Below are 27,206 nucleotides of genomic sequence, written 5' to 3'. Positions count from 1 at the left end.
GATGTGTGTGGGGGAAACTGAGGCTTACTCAGAGGCACACAACTGGAAGCTCATGGCAGCCTCCCCCACCCTATCTAACTACACCTGCAGGCCGGAGAGGGAAAGTGAGGGAAAGTTTAAGTGAGTATGGCATGGTTGTGTATGTGGGAACTGAAGCATATGTGAGACCTCAAGCTGGAGAGGGCATGGGGGGCGGGGGGTGTTGTTGAGGTAGGTTGGCAAGAAGTGCACAAGAGACTAATTTCAGTGCAAACATGTACAAGAAGTGCAAACTCTGTTTTTTCCAAACAAAAAAAAAACCCCACGCAGGTGCAGGCTGTAAACTAGAGTGCAAACAATGAAGTGGTACAAATAACAAAACCCAGTGCAAACTGCAAAGCAAAATCTGACATAGAGTGAGCTGGCTACCGTTCCCTCTGCCTCAGAGTGCTGTGGCATGCTGTCTGCATGTCACCCCAGCCTGACATGGGGGCTCCCTGGAACTTAACAGGTGCATACACATGGCTGGGTGTTCTGACTCCTCACTGCTGGGGAGCCAAGTTGGGTCATCCTTAGAGCTTAGCAGTGAGCTTTTGACAATGCTCTGCCTTTATCGGGGTGCAGGCATCTGGGATGCTGGTTGCATTCCCTGACCCCAGAAATGGAAGTGCTGCCCCTTCCAGATGTGCCACTCATATCCATGCTCCCTACTTGCCATCCTGTCACCCTGAGGGGTGGCTTCTTCACAGGGGTCATGGTGTCTGTAATGTGTAGAAGCATGTACACAGCATGTCTGTGAAGTCTCCTTACAGTCCCACTGGCAACCCAGTGGTAACTACTAGCCAGGGATGGAAGAGGGGAAACTGGGGGGTGAGGGGGAGGCAGATGGCCAGTCTCCATGGTAGTTCCAGTCAGCTGGAGACTGGAGTTAATGACTGTGGTCAGGGTAGGGGATAGGCTAGTATCATTGCCTTGGTGCAGAAGTACTCCTCTGTGGCAAAAGCAACCTTCTACAGCCATGGCCACAGCAACAGCCACTGTGCCTATGGTAGTAGCTGTCCTTTCTACAGCTGTGACTGTCCTGTTGAAGGTGGCAATGGCTGCATTGCCTAGGTAGGACTTCTATGCATCCACAAAATCAGGCACCCAGAACATCACCTGCTCCTTCCCAATCACAGAAGACTACTGAAGAGCCTTTGGAATCAATGCTGTCTCTTCCTGCCCAAGCTCATAGGCAGAAAGCCAGCTCTCAGCAGTGTCTGCTTGGCACACAGATGAGTCTGCAGTGTCATGAAGGAGTTGATCACAGTATTCCCTCCTGCGCCTTCAGTGATGGGACATCCTCTGAGCCAAAGTGTCTACTTGAGGCCATGTAGCACCATCTGCACCGTTAGATGCAGAGGCCTTTCCTCTCACTATAGGATTTCCTGGATGTTAAAACAAGGAGAAGAAAGTTTCAAATGATCCAACTCAGCCATTCATTTAGTCCCACACAAATGGTGACTGGTACCCAGACAGTGCTGCATTCACAGCAGCCCTTGAAATTGCTACAAGTTTTAAGATATTATGAGGGGTAAATTGGACTTGCCTTGCTCTGCCTGGGTATTTTCACAAGAACAGCAAGACCAGAGTGCAATGCCACCATGTTAAGTGCCCTCTAGGCTACAGTCTCTCAAGCTGTTTGCCCTCCCCTTTCCTCCCTCCTCTCTCCCCCCCCCCCCCCCCAGGAAAAGTTGTTACTGCTACCAGTCACTGCCCAGCCCCCTACCCCTTCCCATCCCCAAGTCCTGGGGACCAGTGGACAGCCCTGGACAGCCCCCGAGAATCCCCAGCCCTGGCCTTGCTCTGGCAAGCCCTGTGCACTGAGCTGCCAGACACCCTTGTAAACTTCAAAAGAACTATGGTTAATTGAAATTATCCTACAGCTTCTCCTGGCAGCATGAAGGCTGGCTGGCCAATGTGCAGGGCAAAGACCTGTCCAGGAGTTGGGGGGAGAGACAAGGCCAGAGAGGGGTAGGGGTGGGGCAGGAGAAGGGTCCATAGGGCTCTCTGTGTTGGTGGGGTTGGGCCACATGAGACCATGGCTATGGTATGATGGGCAAGGAGGGGGATAGTCCTCAAATGAAATAGTTAATCCTTGAATAGGCCTGACTGGGTGGCCACTGACCCACACACAATTCCCACAGCCAGTGAATGGTTGTGCCACTGAATGACACCACTTATGCATTATGCACAATACAATGCCCTCATTTTCCTGGTCAATTGCTGGGGTCTGGGGACACTTGGCATTGCCTGCAGTCCCAGCACCTAGCTATCCTAGTTCAGCATGCAAACTAGGCCAAACTAGGGCCCAGAGAAACCCTAGCTAACCCCCCCCCACCCTCAAAGCCCCAAGCCCTGGCAGGCATCTATCCACCAGTTTCCAAAGTTCCCAAGCATACCACTAACCACCCTTTCCTGAACTCCAATTTACCTGTGATGGTTTCTGCTGAGCTTTTGATGTCTGTCTCATCTGAGCTACCCCCATCCTGTCCCTAGTCAACCTCCTGGATCTTGTGAGTCCCAGATTCAGTGAGGGGCCTTAGGAACAGGGTCACAGGGGACAACAAAGAGAGGAACAATCATGCAGGGCAGCAAAACAGCTCCTGGAACGAGGCTGCCTCATTAGTATCCCTCCCCACCCCTTGCTTATCACAGCAGACCAGCCCTGAGGTTGTGCATTGCACCAAGCAGTGAGCAACAGTGTGGTCCCTCTCCAGGACCTCAGCAAGCTCATCACAGAGGGGGATCAGGGTCCTGGCTGCCCTGGACACCTTGTTGGTGTCCCTGCCTCTCACATTCAGTAATTTTAGGGACTTTATTTTGTCCCAATCTGAAACAAGTCTTGTTGATGCCCCCATGCCATGATCCTTTCACAGAGGGCCTGATTTTGCTTGTTGCCTTTGTTCTCCTTTGCAGTTGTAGTGATGGTCCTCTCTTCTCCCTAGATTGTAATGAGGTCCAGCACCTCACTGCAACTCCAAACAGATATCTGCCTGACAGGGTTCAGGGGAACATACTTTGGCTCATGCTAGAGAAGATGGCTGAGCTGGAGGTTGAGGAAAATTTTCTGTTTGCTTGCTAGCTAGTATGTGCTCTGCAGGCTGTTTGCATGTGGTTACACCCTTGGGTGTGGGAGGGAGAGCTGGCTTGGTGCCAGAACCACTCCCGGGCAATAGAGTTCAGTGGATGGAAAGTTTGTCCACACAGAACAATGGGGTGGAAAGGGGACACTGCATTATGGTATACTGGAGGACTAAAACTTGGGTGTGGGAATGGCCAAACATTAATGGAATACAAGCTAGGTAACATGGATCAAATAAACCTGCCCTGGAGTGGTGTAACTTTAAGACGCCCAAAGTGTGTTCAAAACTAATTTCAGGTGTTAATGTGTGGACAATCCAGGGCTTAAAAGCTCCAGGAGCCACTATAGTTAACATGTAACAAGACCCTAAGAGAACTGTGGCTCAGATGTTTCCACAAGTGTATTTATTACTAGCTTTCCAAATTAACTATGCTCTTCTTTTTTGTTAGCATCCTAGTTAGTGTTAAAGGTTTGGCAGCAGGGCAGACATATTTTATATGTACTTGAAACATCTGGCAGCATGTAGAGAGTTAAAAGCTTTCTGGTTTTACATGATGCAATTGTATGCATAATAGTTATTATTTCACCTCACTGTTTCCACTCATTGCTTATGGTTCGTATTTTTACAGCAGTAGAAATATTAAGTTTTAATATGACATTTTAAAGTGGTTTATTGGTCCTTATTGTTTCTTTGAATATATTTAGGTATTTGGTTTATATTTATATAAAGGGAACATATGCATATGTTCTTTGTAATGTGTTTGGGAGCATATAATACAATTAGTTAGAAACAATACAAAATGAACTGGGTGATGGGAGCTTATCAAAAAGCTCAATCGTCAAGAAGCAAAGATCTATAAGCAAAACCCTGAGAGAGGCATATAACCTGATTCCACTCTCAGATATACAGTATTTCTTTTAAATTTGTAAAATTCCATTGACTTTGGAGTTGCTCCTTATTTAAAGCACCAGAACTGAGAGGAGAGTTGATTCATTGGACTTGCAGTGTTATTTCATTATTAGAAACTCAGGACTAGATCCTCTAGACTGGTTATTTGGTGTGTCAAGAAACTGAGCATAATAGGGTGGTCATAAGTTGTTTTAGTTTGTATCTGACTGTGATCACAAAGCTATTTCCATGGCATTACATTGACATGGAATTGGACTCGTCTAGTGGTGAATGAGATATAATATATTGATTTTTTTTTCAAATAAATGTCAAGGGTGACAATCCTCTAGTGCCTTCTGAATTTGTTGAGAACACTGCTTGGGTATAGAAATTGATCAATATTATGCATCTTGGCCATCTCTTTCTCTCTATTTCTTACTGACATACTATGTTATAATGACATATATTCCACCCGTCTAAACGATGTTAGTTACTCAGACCAATCTTTAAGCTGTAATTTCATAATAAACAATATCTTGCTTAAAGCCAATGATTTTATCTGTGAAACTACACTCTATTTTTTAACTTCTTTACTTGTGGCCCTCTCACATATAGATTCTGAATGGAGTTGCAGTTAGCAAGGATAACTTTGGAAACATTAACAGTATTAAAACTTCCCAAATTTCCCCAGACATTATCAAAACAGAGAGATATTTTATGAATGGTGACAAGATTCCATTTAAAGTCCTTGGGCTCAGGTAATATTGGAATGGAAACTGGCTGGAATTGCAATAGTCTTGAAGACCCAGGGTCCTGAGAATAACAACTGATACTGAGAACCCAAAATTACAACACTTTTAACATGTTCATTGTCATGTGTGTTAGTGTTAAGAGTACACTAGATGATCAATATATTATATAATAACAATTAGCAGTTAAATGTTGTAATAACACAATAATCAGTAATGTATCATATTTGTTTATTCAAAGCAAGAAAGCCAAACACAAATGTACATTGCTGTTCAGAGAAGCACAGTATCTTATCATTTTTCAGGATTATGGCCTCTAGTTTTAAATCACCTAGGAACAAATCCTCCAAACTTTAAATAGTTATAATTTACATGAACAAATCAATTGACTCTAATTATATCATTTCTATAAATAAGGGTTCTGGATCAGCCCATTAATATAAAACTATACTTGAATCTCATTGAAGTCTCTCTTATAGTTCCCTAAAGCAGGTTAATATTTCTTACTTGAAAAGGATTCATAATGTGAATGATGCCTCATGGGCAGCGGGAAGGAGAGGAGGCAGCACACTTGTGTCCCGCACGCACGTGTGCCCTTCTTACCAACCAACTGACCGGAGGCGGCGGCGGCAGCAGCAACAACAGAGGAATCAGCAGCGGGGGCAGCAGCAGCTGATCCCCCGAAGGTAAGTGGGGCGGAGGGACCCGGCGCAGCTGAGCCGGATCCGGAGGGGAAGCCCCCCGGGTCCCATATAGCTGAGCCGGTAGGGAGCCGCGCAGCGCAAACAGAGCATGCAAACAGGCGCGCTCTGTAAGAGCACGCCGGCGTTTGCGCGGGCGTTCGCGCTGGAGGGCGGGCCAGGAGGGCCAGGAGTGGGACTCCTGTAGGGGTAGGGCGTAGACACCGCGCAGGTCTACAAACAGCAGCTTGTAGAATGGTGTCTACGAGGAGTACTGCTAGGGCCTCTGCCCAGGGGGACAAGGCTACCCGGGGCAGGTCTGAGGCCTCCACCCAGACCGAGCCCATGGGGGAGCCGGTGTCCCCCTACCTCCTGGCCTGTGGGGTATCCCCAGCAGGGCTGGGGGGAGCAGAGATTGGGGGCCCCCACACCTGTCCAGCAGGTGCCCGTCTTAGGGCCCTGGAGGCGCAGGTGAGGGAGCTCCGGGAGGAGGTTAGCAGGCTGAGGGGGATCAGGGAGGCGGAGGATGAAATTGACAGTTATTTCCTTTCCCTGCAGGCCCAGGCACCAAAGGAAGAAGCACCCCGGGGAATACCCTCCACAGCAGAGTGGCAGACGGTCACAGCCAGGACCGGAGCAGCTCGCAGCAAACAGGTACCAGCTTCTCCAGTCCGACTGGAGAACAGGTACGAGGCCCTGGCGACCCTGCAGGAGATGGAAGGGGAGGAGGACACCCTTGGGCAAGAAGAAACACCACGTTCTTCACACCCCAAACAGATCAAGAGATCCACGATGACCCAGAGGAAGAGGCGACGTGTGCTCGTCATAGGAGACTCCATCCTGAGAGGTACGGAAGGACCCATCTGTCGCCAGGACCCCTCGGCACGAGAGGTATGCTGCCTCCCTGGAGCAAAGATTCGGGATGTGACGGAGGTAATCCAGGCCAGGATCAAGCCCACCGATTATTACCCCATGGTCCTAGTCCATGTGGGTACTAATGATGCGGCCAGGAGAACCCCCGATCACTTGATGGCGGACTACTGTGCTCTGGGCGGTGTGCTGAAGGAGTTCGGTGCCCAGGTGGTTTACTCTTCCATCCTACCAGTGACCGGACGAGGAAGACGGCAGGAGAACTGCATCAGAGAGACCAACTGGCGGCTTCGGCAGTGGTGTCTCGAGGCAGGCTTTGGCTTCCTGGACCATGACCCGCACATCACGACGAAGGACATGCTCAGCTGGGATGGGCTTCACCTGTCCCCCAAAGGTAAGCGTGTGTTTTCTTCTAGGTTGGCGGATCTACTCCGGCGGGCTTTAAACTAGGCTCGTCGGGGGGAGGGGAGTACGAGGGCAGAGGAAGCTGTGGACCACCAAACCATGTGGCACCCACAAGGACAGCCCAGCCTGAAGAAGGAGAACATTGGGAACCTGAAAGCCATGGGGAGGCCAGCACAACAGAACAGGTAAGGAACAAGAAGGTAAGAAACAATGGGCCCCATGGGACTGGGAGCAGGGGGGCAGCAAAGGCGCCAGTCGCAGGGCTCAAGTGCCTATATACTAATGCTAGGAGCATGGGGAACAAGCAGGATGAACTAGCGCTCCTGCTTGCACTAAACACCTATGACTTAGTGGGGCTAACAGAGACCTGGTGGGATTCATCCCATGACTGGGCGGTACATATTGAGGGCTATAGATTGTACAGAAAGGACAGGTCGGGGAAGAAAGGGGGGGGGGTTGCACTTTATGTCAGTGAGCAATATACATCAACCCTCATCAAGACAGAATCTGAGGCTGAGGAAGTAGAAGGATTGTGGGTTAGGCTACATGGGGGGCAAGGAGAAAGGGATTTGGTGGTAGGGGTCTGTTACAGACCCCCACACCAAGGGGAAGAAATAGATGCGGGGCTCCTGAGGCAACTCTCGGAGACCATAAAGCTAAAGAGGCGGTAGTCATGGGGGACCTAAACTACCCGGACATCTGCTGGGAGACGCAGACAGCAAGGTCCCATCGCTCACGCAGGTTTCTAACTTGTGTACAGGACCTCCACCTGACACAGGAGGTGTATGGTCCCACTAGGGGGAATGCCATACTGGATCTGGTATTGGCAACGGGAGATGACATGATAGGGGACCTCCAAATCGGTAGCTATCTGGGAGACAGTGATCACCTTATGATAGAATTCAACATAAGACGGCAAGTGGGTAAGGTAACTAGTAGGGTGAAAGTGCTAGACTTTAGGAAAGCTGATCTCATTGCACTCAGGCGATTAGTCAAGGAAGCACTGCAGAGTAGGAGTTTTGATGGGATGGGTGCCCAAGAAGGGTGGCTGTGCCTAAAGGAAACGATCCTTTGGGCACAAAGCAAGACGATCCCCGAGGGAGGCAAAAGAGGGAAAGGGGCCAGGAGGCTTCCATGGCTGACCAGAGAAATCCAGGGCAGCCTAAGGGCCAAAAGGGGAGCACATAAAAAGTGGAAACAGGGTGAGATCACTAAAGATGAATATACCTCCTCTGCTCGTGCTTGTAGGGAGGCAGTTAGGCGGGCCAAAGCTACCATGGAGCTGAGGATGGCAACCCAAGTAAAGGACAACAAGAAATTGTTTTTTAGATACATAGGGAGTAAAAGGAAGGCCCAGGGAGGAATAGGACCCCTGCTAAATGGGCAGAAGCAATTGGTGACAGATAGAGGGGACAAGGCTGAACTCCTCAACGAGTTCTTTGCCTCAGTGTTCCTAAGCGAGGGGCACGACAAGTCTCTCACTGGGGTTGTAGAGAGGCAGCAGCAAGGCGCCAGACTTCCATGCGTAGATCCTGAGGTGGTGCAGAGTCACTTGGAAGAACTGGATGCCTTTAAGTCGGCAGGCCCGGATGGGCTCCATCCCAGGGTGCTGAAGGCACTGGCCGACATCATTGCAGAGCCACTGGCGGGAATATTCGAATGCTCGTGGCGCACAGGCCAAGTCCCAGAGGACTGGAAAAGGGCTAACGTGGTCCCCATTTTCAAAAAGGGGAGGAAGGAGGACCCGGGCAACTATAGGCCGGTCAGTCTCACCTCCATCCTTGGTAAAGTGTTTGAAAAAATTATCAAGGCTCACATTTGTGAGAGCCCGCCAGGACAAATTATGCTGAGGGGAAACCAGCATGTGTTTGTGGCGGGCAGATCGTGCCTGACCAACCTAGTCTCTTTCTATGACCAGGTTACGAAACGCCTGGACACAGGAGGAGGGGTGGATGTCGTATACCTGGACTTCAGGAAGGCCTTCGATACGGTATCCCACCCCATACTGGTGAACAAATTAAGAGGCTGTGATGTGGATGACTGCACAGTCTGGTGGGTGGCGAATTGGCTAGAGGGTCGCACCCAAAGAGTTGTGGTAGATGGGTCGGTCTCGACCTGGAAGGGTGTGGGCAGTGGGGTCCCGCAGGGTTCGGTCCTTGGACCGATACTCTTTAATGTCTTCATCAGCGACTTGGACGTGGGAGTGAAATGTACTCTGTCCAAGTTTGCAGATGACACAAAGCTATGGGGAGAAGTGGACACGCCGGAGGGCAGGGAACAGCTGCAGGCAGACCTGGATAGGCTGGACAAGTGGGCAGAAAACAACAGGATGCAGTTCAACAAGGAGAAATGCAAAGTGCTGCACCTAGGGAGGAAAAATGTCCAGCACACCTACAGCCTAGGGAATGACCTGCTGGGTGGCACGGAGGTGGAAAGGGATCTTGGAGTCCTAGTGGACTCCAAGTTGAACATGAGCCGGCAGTGTGACGAAGCCATCAGAAAAGCCAATGGCACTTTATCGTGCATCAGCAGATGCATGACAAATAGGTCCAGGGAGGTGATACTTCCCCTCTATAGGGCGTTGGTCAGACCGCAGTTGGAGTACTGCATGCAATTCTGGGCACCGCACTTCAAGAAGGATGCGGATAACCTGGAGAGGGTACAGCGAAGGGCAACTCGTATGGTCAAGGGCCTGCAGACCAAGCCCTACGAGGAGAGACTAGAGAAACTGGACCTTTTCAGCCTCCGCAAGAGAAGGTTGAGAGGCGACCTTGTGGCTGCCTATAAGTTCATCACGGGGGCACAGAAGGGAATTGGTGAGGATTTATTCACCAAGGCACCCCCGGGGGTTACAAGAAACAATGGCCACAAGCTAGCAGAGAGCAGATTCAGACTGGACATTAGGAAGAACTTCTTCACAGTTCGAGTGGCCAAGGTCTGGAACGGGCTCCCAAGGGAGGTGGTGCTCTCCCCTACCCTGGGGGTCTTCAAGAGGAGGTTAGACGAGTATCTAGCTGGGGTCATTTAGACCCAGCACTCTTTCCTGCTTATGCAGGGGGTCGGACTTGATGATCTATTGAGGTCCCTTCCGACCCTAACATCTATGAATCTATGAATGGGTAAAATATGGCTATAAAGAACTTCCCAAGTATTGTCTACCTGTAGTTATTACCAACAGGGAGCTTTGTTCTGTCTCCTCATTTTTCGATAGTAACCTAGCAGTAAATATCATCATGACAAAGATCCGCTCAGCTACGGCTCTGCAGGAATCAACATGTACAGAAATGATATTGTAATGGATTTGTTCATTTGACCACCTGCCTGAAGCACACATTTATGGCTAAAGACGTATTCCAATTCCAAAGTAAAAGAAAGAATATGTTTATTATATATTTCTGATTTATAAATGGACAGGGTCTAATTCTCCCCAGGTGTAAACTAAGAGTAACTCAGCTGAAATTGGTTAAGTTATATAATTGTAAAACTGATATAACTGAATGACAAATAACACTGCAAATCTGTAAAAGGAGAAATCTCATCTTTACACACCCCTTGTCTTTATCACCAAAGCTACTGAAAACATCAGGCCATTATATGTAATATAGCATGTTGAATCCTACAGTGTATTGAGTACTATGACCATAACCCAGCAAAGCACTTAAGCATGTGCTTATTTTTAAGTTTATGCATAGTTGTGTTGACCACAATGAGACCAGGGATATTCTTAAAGTTAAACACATGGTTAACTTATTCATAGGATCAAGCTCAGAGGGCTCAGCATTAGGATCTAGCCCCACATGCAGAGAAAAACTCAGTATATCAACAGGAACCTCACACAGATGTAATGACTTCATATGAGAAAGATAGTATTGATGTGATCTTGTTACTGTGATGGTCCAAGAGATATGCAAGGGGTAAGAATTCTCTTCTATTGGACCAACTATATGGTTGGTATAGACCTAGTCAAGTTTTCAGGTCATAGTACCCTCCCTTAGGCCTCTTGAGACAGAAACAGACATATAAATAGAAGATTGAACAAAAGCTTGTTAAGTAGGCTCATTATCATCTCTGAAGTGTAGGGATTAACAGTCTAAGGAAATCCCCCAACACCTTTACAAAAGTGTGGGAATATAAATCAGCCTACTAGATACAGCACCAAGGAGTTAACATAGACAATGACTTCATGGTCCATTATAAACTTCCTGATACTCCCTGATTCAGTGATCTTCAAATTACCAAAAGTGAGTGAAATTCATCCTAGATTACTTATAAAATAAGCTGAAATTGCAAAACCATTGGCTATCATCACAGAGTTCATGAATCAGCTGAAATTCCAAAAGACCAGATAAGAGGAAATGATGTCCAGTTTTAAAAAAAGGAGAAAAGAACGATGTAGACTGATCTGTTTAACTTCAGTAACTGGAAAGATATGGGAGCATATCATTAGAGAACCAGCTAGCATCTTAAGAATAGCAAGATGATAACAGCCAACATGTATTTCTCAAAAGCAAACTATGGCTAATCAGTCTGATTCCTTCTATGACAAGATGGCAGGCCTTGTGTATTGGGAGGGATCAGTAGGTGTGATTATCTCATATTTTAATAAGGCTCTTGCTGCTCTTGCCACTGTCTCCAACAAAATTCTAATAAGTGAAATAAATAGCCTAGATGAGTAATTTTCAACTAAGGTACCACACCACCTTGGGGTGTCTTGAGAATCCTTTTAAGGGTGTTATTCAGTAGTACCACTGTCAGGTGTCCAAACACCTAGACACGATTAACAAGATAAACTCAGAGATTTCAAATAGGAATCCATGTTTCAAAATCATTCTGACCTGCTGTTGTCTTTCTGAGTTCTATGCAACAGAATAATTTGTCCATAAGTCAAAAAACAAGTGACACTTAAGAGCTAGCATTTCCCAGGGAGTGTCTTGAGACTAAAAGGGTTGGGAGCTGCTGATCTAAATGAAACCACTATCAGGCAGTTGCATAATTGGTTGGAAAACTGTGGTGAAAGGGTAGTTATCACTGCTTAATGCCCAACTACTGATAGACACTATCAAATGTGGCTCTCCAGATATCTGCCTGGCATTGTTTAGTGTCTTTATTAGTAAATTGGTGGACAGAATTAACTGATTATACATTTAGTAAATGTGTAAATTATATCAAGTGGGGGAGGTGATAGATCCTTGCAGAATGGGTTTGGAATTCAAAATGACCTTGATAAACTGGAAAAAATGATCTGAAATTAAAAGGATGAAATTCAATAAAGACAAATAAAAGGTATTACTCAACAAAAGAAACGATCAGATGCACTAGGAACTGAAAATGTTTGGGGACTGTAGTAAGTCACAAGATAAATGAGTTACTTGTATAATAGCAATCCCCCCTCCCCCTGCTCCCCCCTGCACCCCACTTAATACTGTATCAGATTCCATATACTAATTGTACAGTCATGTGCAAGTCATGGGAAAAGATTCAGCATTGGTGAGTCCTTGTTTAGCTTTTAAGCACTACACTTTAAGATGTGAATAAATTGGAAAGAGTTCGGAGGAAAGCAACAAAAGTGATTAGAAAGCACAATGCACAAAGAAAATTTGCAAGAGTTAACGTTTAGTCTAGAGAAAAGACTGAAGAAGGATTTTATGACAGTCCTCAAATACAAAAAACAACAATACAGTAACAATAACAAAAATGCTATGTAGAGGATAGCAATGGGGACAGGATTATAAGTAAGTACATTGTAACAAAGAGCCTTAGTTTAGATATTAGAAGAATTTCCTAACTGTGAGGGTGACTCAGCAATAGAACAGATTAGGCAGTTTGTGGAATTTCTGTTGTTAGAAGCTTTTAAATGCAAGATAGAAAAAGGTTGTCTGGAATGATTGTATAGATATGACCCTGGCTTGAGAAGTGGATAGGACTGGGTGACACACTTAAGGTCCCTTCCAGCCCTATTTTTCTATGATTTGATGAATCTGCCATGTCATCGAAGGAGCTGATATGCAAAATGCTGAATAATCTTTAATTGAACAGAGCAAAAAAAGGAAACAAAATGACAGTGAACTGTTTTACAGCTGGTGCAACAAGCACCTCAATTATGTGGATGTAACGTTAAAAAACTGCTTCCAAAATGACATCTAGGGGAAAAATATGAACACACAATGCTTTCACAAGAGGCAAGGATTTCTTAGGGAGATATCTTTTATTGGACTAATAGCATAGCTGGTACAGAGTTAGATAAACTTTTGAATGAAGAATGTCTTGCATTCGAAAGCTTGTCCTAACTGTCTCCCAACTATGCTATTGGTCTAATAAAAGATATCATCTTAACAAATCTTAGCCTCTCCCATCATTTCTGGACCATTGTGGCTATACTAACACTACCATAATTTTTTCATGTTTCAAAAAATATATATCAATTTTTCAATTACAAAAATGAAAATATGTTTATATACTTTTTTTTACGTTTCCTTCCTCTTCCTCCAGTGGTTCAAATAGAAAAGAAAGCTATAATCCATCCTTTACCCTGACAAGGAGGGACTATGTTGTGAGTTTTTCTTCCATTTGCTGCAGATGGTCAACACGCCACATTTTGTATTTTTATTTTTTTATCCCAAGTTAATGATGCTAATTCCAAGTAAATGTGCATCTTAGCAAGATGTTGAGCACTGTACAATATAGGTTCAGCATGCTTTCTTGTCAAAAAGCCTGTATCTCTACATGATAGATCATGAAACACCCATGCTATATCTGCTATATGGTTCTCATTTGCAAATGGCAGCTACTCATGCTTACACACACTTGAGCAACAGGCCTGGAAATACAGATTAGTATTCATGAAGGTTCAAGATGTTATCAGCTATTTGACCTCTGATTCAAGCCTGGACGTGTACAAGTCTCAGTGGGGAAAGTCTAACGTTTTTTTCCATTAAGTTACAAAACATAGATAATTGATTATTTTGGAGGCTTCTCCTACTTCTGCATTATGATTTTTTTGGCAGGCAATAGAATACCATCTGACCTGCTGCTTCTAACTATTCTATTATGGTAGGGTCAAATAGATCCACTGTGACAGGCTGTCAGGACACAACAGTAAAAGTGGCAGTTACCACTACCAGCTGTCAGTGTAAGTGCTCTCCAAAATGTTAACAAAAACAGAGCTAACCTGATATCACCAATGTACAAGAAATAAAGTCTCTCATACTGTACCCAGTTAGCTCCTCTGGGCAGGGCAGGTCTAGAATTTTGAAAATGGGGGTCACATGGTGAGGTGCATAATCACAGATAAAGCAACACACATTTTTCTTCAGTTAAAACAAACTACAAGCTTTACTAACATGCCAAAAAACTAGGGCTGTTTTATTCAGTTTAAGATTGAAGCAAAAACAAGTATAACTTAAATTGGAATGAGTTGAAAACAATCTGCAGGGATGTGAAATAGGAGTTTCATTACCAGGAACAGCTAACAGACTGAAGAACAAAGGCTAGCCTGATAGGGGAACATCAGGACCATTCAAAAGGAGAGAGGGTCATTAACACCTCTGCGATGAAGAGTTTAGAAAGGATCATGTAGATTATAATGAGCCATTAAGATTCATGACTTCGTCAGCACTAGAAATGCTGATGCCACTGCCAGGCAGTTGGTTTTAAACTTTGGGTGGAGTAGGAATCAAAGCAGAGGGTGGTGCAACTGCACCCATACACCCAACTGGATTTGCCTCTGCATCTCATGTTTAGCTTTCAGTCACTTGAGTTGTTGCTCTTCCTGGTTGACGTTTTTTCCCTTTTTCCATAACCCATATTATACTTAAATGAGTAGGACTGTGCTCAATGCTGCTTTACCAGAACCAGGCCAACAACACAAAAAAAACGTCATTTATTCAAACCAAAACACAAATTAGCTCTTGTCTTTAGAAACCTTTTCTTTTCTCCCTTCTCTTTCAGAAATCTTCATATTAATGAAAGAGTCCTGACACAAATATTCACCCAGTTATTGAACATTTGTGTGTATGTGTAGATATCTTGAATGTTATGTGGGTTAAGAATTATCCAGTCTAACTAGAAATAATGTCATGTGACTTAAGTGAGCAAATTACAGGCCCAACAAGGAATTATTGATCACAAATCCTCAAAACTGTTGGGACTGCTGAATCACTCTCGTATAAGATATTTTATCAAAGTTTAAAAGAAGAAAAAAATTAGTTAAAGTCAAAGACTGTGAATAATCTGTGAGGACAGATAAGGGAGAAATTATTGAAATAAATTGTGGCTATGACTAATTAGTGCAGCTCTTTTCCACTGACTGGAAGAAGCAGGGCTGCTCATTCACAGGAGATTTATAGCTGGCCTCCTCCTTCACAAGACTTTCTGTGCGGCTGATCCAAAGGCTGAAGGAAAAGGCCAGCAGGTTATTCTACAACATCTTTATTACAGCAGCACAGCATACTCTTGCCAAATTGACATGCTGGTCTTAGTCATTTTTGTAGCAATGGCTAGAATTGATACTGGGCACGTCTACCAGTTGTTACTAAGCCAGCATTTGGTACTTGCTTTTGGAAGTACTAAATAACAGTGCAGTAACAGCTGTTTTTGTGCCATCCCAGCAGCACATGATTATTTATAGATGCTACATCGCCATGGTGATGTGCTATAATGAGGTAGCTTGTCACTATAGCGACACAGCATCAGTCACTGTTTGTCCCCAACGACACTACATTACCGTGGTGTGTTATGGCAATGTAGTGTCACATGTAGATGTGTCTACTATGGTTAATCTATCCTATTGATCCTGCTCATACTGAGATGAGCAAAGATGCATCAGTTCTTGTGTATGTATATGTGTATAAATATCTTGCCATGAAAGATGCATTTCAGTGTTCAGTCTGTTATACTGACCTCTTGTTTCTTACCTCATTAGCTTGGTTAATGGTATAAATGGCAACAATTCTGTCCTAGGGAGCCTGATCCTGTTCCCATAAAGTCAATGACAAAGAATCCATTAACTGTAGTGGGAGATGTCTCAAAGCAGTCAGCTGAAAATCTTTCACTAACATGTTTTGTTCCTTGGAAAATGACATTTTTACAAAGCAAAAATGTTTTTGAAATTTTATGTGCTTTGCTGAAATTCCCAAATGAAAAAAATGCGGGAAAAACCTCTCATTTAGGATTTTTTTTTAATTAGTGCCATAATGAAGTTTCTATTTAAAATGGATTCTGCTGGTATGCTTTTACATTTAAATCATTGTATGTCACAACATATCAGTAGTAGTAATTCATCTGACATGTTAGGTAGCAGGGATGTCAAACTTACCCCGTGTCTAGGGCTGGATCCAAATCGTGGAACAAGCTGCTGCGGCAGTAGTAGTGGTGAGTCAAGCACTAGCTGCTTCAGGACCAATGATGATGGACGGTCAAGTGGCCTGGTGACTAACGGGGCTGTGTTGGCACAGCCTTTTCTCACCTCGCCCCTGCTGCCAGCCATATCCAACAGGACCTGGATTCTGTGACTGGTTCTGTCCCCTGTTAACTCTGTCCTCAGTTACCTGGCCCACTAGGATCCCTATGGGCCAAATCCATCTTGCAGCACATATGTTTGATACCCCTGTCATATAGCATATTGGATAATGTCTTTACAGTCACTTCTACAACTGACATTCATAATATGCCATATCCTAGTATGACACTAAGAAAAATATTCCTTTATTTTAACATATGTTTTATTATACATTAAGCATTAAGGGCAATTGCTATTTAGTATTGATTGAGACATCTTTATATTTTGAGATCACAGTTATGTTTGCAATGAAGAACACTGACAACACTGCCTTGAAAAGTTAAACTAATGCCTTCCTATCTCTACCGGAAATGTCTTTTTCAGTATATTACAGTTGTGTTGCTAATGGTGCCTCATAGTAACCTTGTGATCAAATGAAATTTCCCAAAACAAAAATCATTCAGAAATCCTGTTTTGCAAGAAATTTCACATTTTTCTTTCTGCTATTAAAGAAAGAATTCAGAATTAGAATATTTCTCAGAAAATAGCCATTCTGAGTTTTGACCAGGTCTATTCTTTCCCCCACATCCTAGTGGTTGGCCTTTATTGACTTAAATGTGAGCCATGTGGCATGGCAGGGTAGAAGTTGAGCCAAACTGGAGGATATTAGGAGTCAAGATTGGGCGCATCTATACCTGCATTAATGTGTTTTAGTTAATGTGCATTAAATCTAGTACCTTCATTGTGAGGTACTAGGAAAATGCACATTAGCCTGTCTTAATGAACATTAACTAAAGAGCATGGGCATTTATACATGTGCTCTGGAAGATGGGGGGGTGGGGGGGGACACTTTAATTAGTGCAGGTCTGAGAGTGCCCACAGCATCGTGGGTATCAGTGTCCCTGCACTGAAAAATGGCAGTAGGGTGTTCTGAACTCAAGCTCATTGAATGAGCAGACTCCAAAAGAGTTTATTGAATCTGCTCCAATGTGCTGAAATTACAGTGCATCAGAACAACCTCCCTTCATGTGTATAGGAGTCCAGTGGTTTTTTAGTGATGCTTTAATGCACATTAGCCTATTTTAAATCACATTAACTAAAGAGCACCATTTTTTGTGTTTCTTTAATGCACATTAATATAGGATAATGTGCATTAAAGCACACATGTAGATGTGCCCACAGTTCAGCTTTGCTGCTTCAGTGAGGATTATATATTATTCTCTTTAATTTGTATATGTAATGCTTTTTCATTTAAATCATTTAACAGAGTTTCAGACTGAAACAGATACCAAAATACAGTTAAGTAATCTGCTTTTTGATAAGGTCATCAGAGTGTTTAGATATCAATGAATAAGGAGCTGCAGAATTCTAATTAGCTAATGCTAGGAAGCTGATTGCTAACATTCTGATTAGCCTCTTTATTCAAAATAATATTGGCCTTATTTTCCTTTGAACAGGTGCAGTTTGCTCATGTTTATAGAGAGCGACTGTGGGGGATGAGGAAAAGTTTTAATATACAGGCATTGTATACAAATGCCGTAGCAAAGCCTTATGCTATACAAGAGATGCGTATACTTCCTATTGTTTAAACTCCTGGAAGATATTTGAAACTAACATACAGTCTTTTATAATGTTGACAAAGTGAAATTGTAAAGCTATGAAGACCAGGTAAATTAAAGCCAGTGGAGATATTTAGACTGAGAGCTGAGGTGTATGAAAAGGGCGTTGGCAGTCATCTTCTAAAGTAATCATTTTTATAATTGATCCATTGAAATCAGTCAAGAGGGCCTAATCCTAGACCTCAGAAATGGTAAGAAGGGGGTATATTGCTACAGGGCAAATAGAATTATGGTTAACACTAGGAACAAGCTGAATACAAGACCACGTTAATTGTTAGGATAAACTAAACATAACGCTTTTTCAGTAGAGTACCCTGGCTACCCTGTCATTCTGGTTCTTGAATATATGTAACGCATTAACTTTTTAAAAGAGGTTGTTTTACTAAATTACATGTGAAGCACAACTAGTGACATATTCTTTGTGCCTACAAGTTCACTTTATTTTATGCACCTGCCAAATTGTCAGTGTTCCACAGATTTTTTTTCTGATTGCAAACTCGTCATTCCATTGTAAGAGCTAGAGCTTTTGACAGCTGAGTAGGAGAAGGATCTGGTGGTTAGTACCTGGGAAGGCATAGGAGGTATGCCTATGATGTTTAGTACATTGGAACTCTTAGTACTGGGAAGCAATATAACTTTTCTCTCCGTGTCCTTTGCAACAGGTGAAGAGAGGGCTTCTATAAGTTCTCCTACCATGACAACTAGTTGTCCCAGTGCTCAATATCCACCCACAGCATACTGCATCTCATCACCAGGCTTCAGGTTTTACAAACCACTGAGGTGAACAGGAACAGTTTGTGTGTGTTAGAGCTGTTTCAGGATGCCTCCTAGCATACTGATGAACATGAGATTTGTTATTTTTCTTTTATTCACATCATTTGAAAGGTTTTCTGCACAACCATAGGGCTGTCTCCCCACTCCCAAGTTAATGAGAGTTCTGAAAAAAAATCCATGGCAAGGGATACCACAATAAATTGTAATTAATATGGAGCACTAATTATCCTGCTATACAACTCTTAACAACCCCAAATTACAGCGGGTCATATTTTATTCTGGGAAGAGAAGGGGTTACAGTTTAGAATGGGATGAATTAGAAAAAATACTTTAATAAAATAAACATGTAAAGTATTTGTAGGTTGAGAATGGAAAAATAAAAGTACAAAACATGCTTATTACTTCAGCACTCAATACTTCCATGTTCTAAGCTTGGGGCAGATGTTGCACATAAATTAGTTTAAGCGATCAGAAACTGGTTTAAACTTGTAACAGAACAGAAGTTCAGTGCACATAAACCAGTTTCAAAATGGCTGAAAGTGGTTAAGGTAAACCTGATTGAATATAGCATCAGACTTAACTGATTTGGGTCAAACCGGGTTATGAAACTTCTGTCCCAGACACCTTCCTGGTTCAAGTTAAATCACAGTCCTCCAGTATGCTTTCCAGCATTGAGCTGGGCTGTGCTGTCTGCTCCAGAGAGCAAGGCTGGCCCTGCCCCTCTGCTCCCTAGCTGACAAAGGGTTGGGGGACAAGCCTAGCTGGGGATGCAGCCCAGTCTACCGGGGGAGGGAATGCCCTCTCAGCAAACCCTGGCTGGGATCTGGGGCCAGGGGGTGGGGTTAAAATACCCTTTCCCCTGCTCAAACTTACTGTGGGCTGCAACTGAGGACTACAAATCCCAGAGGCACCTGGAAACACACTTGCAGAATCCTGTTGCTGTAATATTGGACTGCAGATCCCAAAGACCTTGGGGGCAGCAGGAAGAGGAAGTGAACACACAGCTAGAGACTGGTGCTCAAGTGTCCCTGGCTTCTGGCCTGAGCTACTGCAGGCATGTGGATGCATTTCCAGAATCAAAGGTAAATATCTGTTCACTTCTGTTTCAATTTAGTCTGTGCAGCTTAGACTAACCTGCAAAGACGAAACCAATTCAGCCTCAGGCTTTTTGACTGATTGTACCTAGCCCTAGTGGTTTCCTGGTGTACATATTAGTTTTGGAAATAAATGATTACTGAATCAGACGGCAAAAAAAACCCTAAATACCTGTTTTATATATAGAGTCTGGTCACTTGGAAAAGTAAAGCTAGCTGTCACCATACAACTTATAATCAGGAAAACTTAAAGCATAGCTAAGGATAAACACTTTCCATAGAGATTGATTGTATGGTCTGGCTTCCAAATGCATTCAATGTAGAAATGTCATTGTGGATAAAACGGAACATACAAATATATAGTAGATTGCTAGATGTTTGTTATGCTTCTGACTTATACCACTTTACAAATAAGAACTCCAATTTTATGAGGTATTCTAAAATGGAAGAAAGTTGAAACATAACAAATTGAATTAACATCAAGGTTTCCGTGAATAAAAACATAAATCCAGTTTATGTTTTGACACTTTAAAGACTGTAATATGAATGTGTGCTAGCTTCAGGATCCATCCATTTGGGGTTTGGAATCTTCCATGTTTAGAATTATTTGGCCAGACAGACTTTTTTATTGGTTTTGATTCTTTTCCTCTACTTCCATACAATAGCACTTTGCTTCTGTTGATCTCAAGGTAATTTACAAAAGGAAGTTACTACCATTTGACCTATTTCAAGGTAGGAATACTGAGTCACAGACAGTTAAAGTAATATGCCCAAAGTCAACCAGCAAACCAATAGCAAAGATTGGAAAAAAAACCTAGATTTCCTGACTCCCATTCTCATAGGGGTTCAGAATTTAAAGTACAGAGCAATCTGTGGGAAGACAAAGCCAAGCTTCTAGGTAGCCTTCTTGGATATATGACAATTGCATGCTTCTGCCATTTCTATGTGGAATCACTTCATGGGGGGGATTGTTAATAAGGTGTCCTGTCCCAACAGTCAGCCCTGTTGTGGGAGCCCCCAGATGTGGAGCATTTGGGTAGGTGGGGAGTGTCCTTCTGGAATCTAGAAGCTTAAAATCTCCCAGAAGAGCGAAAGCTAGCTGTGAGCTGAACTGCTTGCTGCAAGTAGGAGTGAGGTTGCTGGGCTGGCAGAAGGGCTTAGTCTTGTTTGTGTGCCTGTTTCTTGTTTAAAGGTTGTTTTATTTGGGGGGACCGACTAAGGAGATCCTCAGAGCAAAATCTATCAGCAGTAACTAGCAGGCTATTTAATCTGCTTGTGGGGATCTTTACAGAGTTACCTTTAAAACAAAAAATTGTGAAGCCCTTTCAGGGGCTTTGATTGTGGTTGTGGGGACTGCAAGCCCTGGAGCACAGTGCAGTTACAGAGTGCATTTTAAATGAGGCCAGAAATCCACAAATGTCAGCAGTATTTTTCTGAACAGAAATATTTCTGACATTTAAGGAATTGTGGGAAAAAAAACATTTGGTTTGGTTCTTATCCCCAGTGGGCAATGGCTGAGACTAGTAAATGTATATGTTTTTATTGAGTCCTGAAACATAAGTTCTTTGGATCTGGCATTCTGTTTGAGTTTTAGAACCAGATCCAAATTTTATGACTGCCTTAGTTCTGTTGGGATAATTAGGATCTTCCATAAATTAAATAAAAAATATTACTTAAGTAGATTTCAAAAATATATTATTTAGTATTTACTTATTTAATGTTAAGAGAGAACTAGCCCTGGTAGTGAGATTTAGAATAAAATCTTGAAGTTGTTTTAAGTTAAACTGCTTTTAGTTATTTATCACACATTCCACATTGAAGTTACCTGGAGTAGCCAAAGATAGCGTTTGATCTGCCCTTACAGTCAAGAATGTAAGCACTTGTGACAAGATCCTGAGCCCTCACGCCAATAGAAAAATTATGCAGTGTATTCATGTGGTCTATTAACAGCCACCATGTAAAGAAAAAGCACAATGACTTCATGGTTATTTTTAAGTGAATAACTAACTAGAGAGGATATCTGGATTATTTAAATAACCCCCAATTCTCATTTCACCAGCAAATAAAAGAGGTTTTAAAATTTATTTTGTGGGGCTCTAGGCTTCCAAAATAATAAAGGTCCTGCTTATATTTCTAAGGGGATATAATTAAAAGTTAAATATGATGATTAATTATATAATATCAATTTAACAGAGTGATTACATTATAATAGTGTCAAAAATTTCCATTTATTCTTGAAGAACTTTCTTTATGGCAAACTAAACTCTATTCAGATATCTAGCACCCCAGTCAGGTGTGGAACCTTTTTGTTTGCTTGAAACCATACAGAAAGCACATGATGATGGAGTTTGACAAGGCTTTTTAGTTATTTGGTAGTCATTGCTGGATGTGTTTAGGACTGATCAAATACCAGTATTTAAAGGAACATTTTACCTCTTCAAACAAAATATTCTGCAGTATGTGATTATACCTAGATGTTACATACCTAGACTTCCAAAAGACTTTTGATCTAATATCCCACAATATCCTTGTGGGAAAGCTGGAAGATTGTAGGCTCAGCTGCTCAACAGTTCAATGGCTGGGAAGCTGGCTACAGGGTAGGACCCAGAAAGTTCTTATGGTGAACCGCAGTTGGAGTACTGCGTCCAGTTCTGGGTGCCGCACTTCAATAAAATCATGGAAAAACTTGAGAGGGTCCAGAAAAGAGCCACCCGTATGATCAGGGACTTGCAAGGCAAGCCATATGAGGAAAGTCTGAGGGACCTGGGTCTCTAGCCGAACAAAGAAAAGGTTGAGAGGGGACTTGATAGCGGCTTACTGTTATATCAGAGGAGTGCATAAGGAGCTCGGTGAACAACTGTTCGCCTTGCTGGGGTCACCTGACCCAAGTTGCTTTCCTGCCTAGAACAGGGGGGCTGGACCCGATGATCTGCAAGGTACCAGCCCCTAATATTCCAGCCCCTAATAATCTATGAAAGGGCTTGCTTTTTTTTTTTATTTGAGATGCTGATAGAAGCAAAAAATTCCCCAAAGTTATGATGAGCTAATAAGAAGCTGTTCTAATAATGCAATACTTTCAATTTTGTGTTCGGTTATTTGAGATGTTGTCAGAATATCTTATTAGAAAGCTGTTAGTTAAGAGAACTCCACTTGAGAAATCATAAAATTGTATTTCTAATTCTTGTTGTTCAATCCTTGTTCAGCAAGGGTTAAAGCTGTTATTGTTTTGAGGTTTGCTTTTGTTTTGAAATAAGTTCCAGGGCTTGATAAAAAAAATATATATAAAATCATTCTGTCCTCTATTGGGGAATAGTCAGTGAGTCCTATTGTTGCTTGTAGTGGAAAAGCTCATCCATCTTAAAAGTATGTCAGTAAAAACTTTCAGAAAAAAGTAACGAAGATTCCAGGTCAAACTCTCCTTTAGCTGTTATGTGTGTGATGCACTGAATTTTAATAGGGATATTATCCACAAAAAGCATCGTTTTGTAAAAGCTACAAATAAATAACAACATGGACAGAACTCTGTATTAAACTGTGTTCAAAGACATGATGCCCTCCAGGTAGTACAAAATATGGTATTATTTTAGATGATTCACTGTATGCCATAAATAAAAATACTGCTTTTTCTAACCATTATTGCAATCTAGAGAAGGCAAAGCCAGTTGCAGGTTGATTGAAGAGGGATTTCTGTGATCATGTTAAGATTGGCATGTGCAGTTTCAACAGCTATAAAAATTGGATTCCTGGGGCAGCTTGCAAGCCTGCAGATTTGCTCTAAAACTTGTTCCTGCATCAGTGAAGATGGGTCTGTTTAATAACTTCAGTTGAAGCCACTGCTTATAAGGAAAAAGTGAACAAAGGAGATCTGGGACTTTTCCACATTCCCTGCATATAGTTTACACATAACTCTTCCAGCATCCCTTATTACTGCTTGTTATTTTTACAACTACAGCCAGAAACAAAGGGCTGTATTCAGATAGCAAATGCCCTCCCTTCCCTCCCTCCCCCTAAAAGTGTGGAATCAAAGTTCCTTATTGGAGAAGGTTTGTTTCTCCCTCATTTACCCAGAAAGAGCATTAAGTCTTCAGCCTCCATCACCTACATGTCTCACTAGTCAGAAGAAGGTCTGGCTGTATAACACAGTGACCTGACCTTGTGCTTCTGGCTGTATGGCTCCAATGGGGAGTCCTTGCCCAGAGTAATTTACCTGGTACTGTCCCTGTGACTTGTATGCAAATATTTCTACTATGCTGAGGGGCCCACAAAAACTTAAAAGGGTCTCAGTTGGTATTATTTTATTGCAGGTTTTATTTAAAGCTACCAAGGGGATGATACCGCTTTCTATCCTGGCCTGTTTCCTTCTAAACCTGCTGAGGCAAGAAGGGTACAATGCTGCAGATGATGGTACTTTTCTGTTGTGTGGCCATTGCCAAAATCTGAGAGTATTCTGATTCTACCCATGCACATGGGGAACAATTTGAGCCAATATTTTTATAGTTCTTCCTCTCTCTTATTCAAATATTTGGATAGGCGGAAAGAGACCTACATTCCTGTCCCTTCTCCGTGGACTATTTATGCATGATATTAAATGATTCTTGCAGCAGACCTATACTGCTACCTAGTGTGCCCACAGGTGGTGGATAGAAGAATAACCTTCAGGGAAGATTAGCTGTGAAGCTGTTAAGCAGAGGTAACTGTGAACTCTGATGAATAAGCAGTCATGGACCAAGCAGCAGCAGCACCACTAGGATGCGGTGGGGACAGCAAATGGCAATGCTTTCCCTTCTGAAAAACCATATATATCATTTGATGGTGCTGTGCCATGGCAAATATATATCACCACTACAATAAGCCTGCCCGGCCTTCTGCCATGGGCATACAAGTCCTCAGTGGTGGAGCAGACAGAAGATGTTAGAATCTCAATGGCTGTGAAGGCAAGCAAAGGCTGCAGGAGAAGATCTCCAATTGTCCTGGCTTCCTTGACCCACTGGATTAAGGTCCCATTCTGTCAAGAACTGTGTGGAAGCTGATGTGCAGCAATTTCTCTTCAATAAAATAAAATCACACACAGATGTCTTCCATGAAAACAGCTTCTCCAGCACATTTTTCAAGCCCCCTCGCAACCAGCTGGTGCTGACAGGAGCAGGATTGTGAGGTTTGGAAGCTCCATGAACTGGCATGAAGGCAGCCATTACAAGAAGGTCATCTAGCACTTGGATGAGGCAGGAGTGCTATTTGGAAGCTGTAATTGCAACTGGGGAGCCCTTTTCAGGATCCACGTTACTCACCCCACATGGGGAGAGGGCTACAAAACATGCCCAAAACATAGCCTTCCTTCTTCCTGGCTGGATAACCACATCCAGTGGGATCACCTTTACTGTGGTTGAAATCAACAAAGACACCCAATCCATTTTCAGACCTGGAACATCAGGACTCTCATGGAAAATCGTAATAGTGAACATCCAGAGTGCCACTCTACACTCATGACTCAAGAACTCGGTTAAAACAACATCAAAGTCAGTGTACTGAGCGAGACCCAATGAGCAGGAAATGGGCGGCTCAAAGAACATTGAGGTGGTGATACCTTCTTCTGGAAGGGTAAGCAGGAAGTGTAAGAAGTGACCTAGAAACTACTATGCAAAGCCTAAGCAAAAGTCTCTTTTATGTGACGAATGCCCATCTGCAATGATAAGGAGGAGACAGTCTTAGATAAAGGAGGCTTGAAAACAAAAGCAGAATCAGAGTACTGGGTCAAAGAGCTCATTAAAATACTAAAAATCACACCCCTAGGTAGGGAAAAAGTATGCTAATGAAACATACATGTATGTTAATGAGATACATAGCTAAAACACAGGTATAGAGACATGATCAGTAAAGAACTCCTTGCGTCACTCCTTTATAGCCAATTAGCAAACAAGGATGCTTATGAAGGTCCAAAACCCCTGTATAAAAGATGCTTAGAATTAGAAATCTGTGTGCTTGTTATGTGAAATTATTCCACTTGCACCTTTTATTGCTAACAATAAATCTTCTTTATACTTTCACCCCTGGTATCTTTATTGGCCTTTGCATACCGGGCACGATCCCAGATTTGAGCTGGGGCTCAACAGAAGGAGAACACTGCCTTCACAGGGTTTGTTTTGCCATCAAGAATGAATATAAATCAACTCAATGAGTTCCCTATCAGATTTAATGAGAACCTCATGGCTCTCCATCTTAAACTGGTGGGGAGCCAATACACTACTCTTATCAGTATATATGCCCTGACTCTTGACACCACTGATGAAACCAAGGAGGAATTCTATGCCAGTCCTGACCAAGTACTTTCTGATGATTCAGACAGAGACAGACTACTTCTTGGTGATTTCAATGCCAGAGTCAGAAGGGACTGTACCTTCTTGAACAGAACCATCAGCAAGAAAGGAGTAGGGAAGGGTCAACTCCAATGGCATCCTCTTGTTGACCAAATGCACAGAACATGGGATCACCATCACCAACATCCTGTTCTGCCATAAAAAACAGGCACAGGACATCATGGCAACACCAGTAGTCTAAGCATTGGCATCTGATTGATCATGTCATTGTTCATGCCCAGGATCAAAAAGATGTCCTCATCGCACATGCTATGCTAGGAACTGATGATTGCTGGACCAATCACTTACTCATCCACTTGGTTATGTCTCTCAAACTGGCTTCCAGACAACAGCTGCAGCAGAAGCAATGCTGACAGATCAACATTGAAGGACTCAAGTACCCTGTCAAGTAAGACCTATTCCATCAGTGCTTCAAAAAAAAAAAAAAAAAAAAAAAGGTGTATTTCAAACAACAATGGGAGAATGTCAACAGTGCTTGGGGTGCCTTCAAGTCCACTGTCTTTGGTGCCTGTGAAGAGATACTTGGATTCTCTACCAAGAAAGATCAAGACTGGTTTGATGGGAATGACTGGGAGATCCAAGATTTGATTGGCCACAGACACAAGCCCTTTTCTGCTTGGAAGAATAATACTGACTCCAAGCAAAAAAAATTGAATCACCAACAAGCCAAGGCAGAGATCCAGAGGAAGACCCGTGATACAAAGAACAGACTGTGGAAAGACAAAGTGAAGGACACTCACTATCTTGCTGACATCCACAATATGCATGGTTTTTTCCAATGTCACCAAAGCCATCGGCAGTCTGAGTACTCAGGGACCAACCACCTTGAGACCTAAGGATGAGCCCTGATCAAGGAAAGGGGAGCCATCAATGCCCATTAGAAGGACCATCAATGCTCAATTTAAGGAGTCTCCTTAATCAGCACTCTGTTGTTGATGATCGTGTTCTCAACTCCATCCTGCAACACCCAGTCAAAGAATCTCAGAATCCCTCAAACCTTGACGAGGTGAGGAAAGCCCTCAAGCAGATGAAGAACAACAAAGCATTTGGAGCTAATGGAATCCCTACCAAAATCTTCAAGCAGGGGGAGAGAAAAGCTCACATCACAGCTCCATGGCCTCATTTTAAGGATTTGGAATGATGAGAAAATCCC

Source organism: Alligator mississippiensis, chromosome 5 (genome assembly GCF_030867095.1).
Source record: "Alligator mississippiensis isolate rAllMis1 chromosome 5, rAllMis1, whole genome shotgun sequence".
In the NCBI taxonomy this organism is placed as follows: domain Eukaryota; kingdom Metazoa; phylum Chordata; order Crocodylia; family Alligatoridae; genus Alligator; species Alligator mississippiensis.
This window is presented reverse-complemented; position numbering follows the sequence as displayed.